We start from the raw sequence: 2,484 nt of genomic DNA, 5'->3' as shown, positions 1-2,484 counted from the left end.
GCCCCCCATGTCTGTAAAAAAAAAAAAAAAAAAAAAAGTATTCTTCCCCTAGCTGGCAAACTCTTCCCAGCCCAGGTCAGGTCATTCCTAGATTCTGCAGTATGAAACTATGAACCTCGACCTGATCCTAGAGGGATGCAGTGTAAGATCCTTGCATACTGAAGTCAATGGCAAAGATTTAATGGGGCATTACTGAAGACTGCTTTTCAGGATGGGCCTTAGCTGACAGTCTGAGCTGTGACTCAAGGCACAGAACACATCCACCTCACTCGCCCTTGGCTGTCCCGATGACACTGCAGCGACAGGGGAAGCAGAAGTGGCAAAAGCATCCTTCAGTCAGAAAAGCCAGCAGCTGATTGCTGCACGAGGTAGAGAGATCTGCTGGAGGAGAGGATGCTATTTCCATTCAGCACTTAAGCCTACTCACTTCACAGAATCAGGGTGGCTCACCTTCTCGAGCAGGTGACCGCTCGAACGGCAAAACCCCAGGTTGCTCTCCCTCCATCTTTCCAGTTAAGATGGATTTTATGTTGCTCTTAATTAAAAAGATCATATTTAATAAATTAACACAATTCCAGGGGTTTGATAAATGGAAAGCAAGAACTTCTGAGAGAAAAGCAACACCTCTGATTTCCCTTGCTTTAAGCTGATTTACAGTAAGAACCTTAACATTTGAATGTATTCTTCTATAATGAGCCATCATTTTTAATTATGGCAAAACCCACTAGCCAAGTAGCTTTAGCAGTTTAACACTCATTAAATCCACTCTTCAGACACCAAAGGACTGAAGTAATAAAACTCAAACGGCAACTCCAACAAAGAAAATTTGTATTGTATTTTAAAAGAGAATATGTTAGTGGTTAACAGTCCAAGTACAGCGATTTAACATTCCTTTGCTTGCTACATACTGGTATTTATTGCTCCTATATTAATGAAACATGGTAGAGAGGAACATGATGCAAACGGCTGATGTGTTAAACTGAGATTCCAAACTGCAGTCTCTAATGGTGAGCTGCAGTCCATTACGGGTCATTTGCAAAAGACTTGGATACCAGGGGGAAATTAAACTGAGGACACTTTAAAGACCACATGTAGAAGGGAAGTTTGTAGATAAGCCCTTTCCAAATACTTCTATAGGGAAAGTGTGGATCTTAGCACCTGACAGAGTCAGTTGCTGTTTCTGAAAGCTTATGCATCTGATTTAGCTGGTCTATAAGGTGCTAATCTAACCTGCCTTCTGCCTGACTCCAGACTAATCCAACTAACGCTAAATCATCTCACGCCAGACTTGAGAATCATTTACAGCTGGAGAACCAAGGGACTCAGGAAAACATCATTTGCATGGTACATGCTACCGATTATACCGGGGTGGGCAAAATGTGGCCCAGGGGACGGATGCAGCATGCCAGGCCATTCTATCTGGCCCACAGGGCCCCTAAAATTTTTTTAAAAATTAATACTCATCTGCCCTGGGCTGCCTGTCATGCAGCCCTCGATGGCTTGCCAAAACTTAGTAAGAGGCCCTCTGCCCAAAAGAATTGCCCACCCCTGGATTATACTGTTACCTTGCATTTACAAAGCTCCTTGAACGGGAAACTCCCAAAGCACTTCATTCATTTTCATTTCTACCTAGGAGAAATTTTACAATCTTTGCATTCTCTTATGCCTGTGGAAGGGTGTGTGCCCAAAAACTTGCAAATAAAGAATTTTTTTTTTGCAAATATCCAGTTGGTCTAATAAAAGATAATCACCTCTACCATGAGTTCTGATTCACAACTGCCCAAGAGGTCAGAGAGTAGACCATAAAGCAGGCGAAGGAAGGGCATGAGAACACAAAAGTCCTGCAGCTGCCCTGAATGGGTCAGAAACAGGATATTTATTTACAAGGGGATTGGAGTGAGGCAACATATTCCCTCTAACCTACCCCCAGGGCATTTGCCATGAGTTTACAAAAGGGTATCCTGAGTCACAGCATTGAGGCTCCCATTTTTTCAGTGGGGAAAGGATTAGACCCTGTGGGACTTAGTCAAGGTCGCACTGGGAACAGCTACACATGCAATTAATGCAACTGAATAAACTCCGACACAGTTTGCGCTAGCGTTTACTGCTCTTGGGTGCCACATTTGCACATGTGCCCGGGACCGCAGCACGTTGAGCCTAGGTGCAGCAGCCCCCACTGGCAGGGAGCCCCGGGGGTCAGCCTGCCAGCCCAGGGCTCTTCTAACCTGGCTCAACGTGCTGTCGAGGGGCTGGCAGGGGCACAACAGGGGTACAGTGTGGGACTAGCTGGCAGGCAGTCCCCACATTGGAGGATCCTCACGCCACAGCCAGCCCCATGAGCATCGACATGTGTGTTGTGGTGGAGTAAATAACTCTGCCATAGGACAGCATTTGTGTCTGACAGTACTATCCTACAGCAAGGTTAATTGGTTTACTCTGGCTTAATGGCACCGCACATGTAGACGCTGACATTTTACTGCGGAG

The sequence above is a fragment of the Gavialis gangeticus genome, unplaced genomic scaffold, assembly GCF_001723915.1.
Source record: "Gavialis gangeticus isolate Ggan-Ray unplaced genomic scaffold, GavGan_comp1, whole genome shotgun sequence".
Lineage (NCBI taxonomy): Eukaryota > Metazoa > Chordata > Crocodylia > Gavialidae > Gavialis > Gavialis gangeticus.
This window is presented reverse-complemented; position numbering follows the sequence as displayed.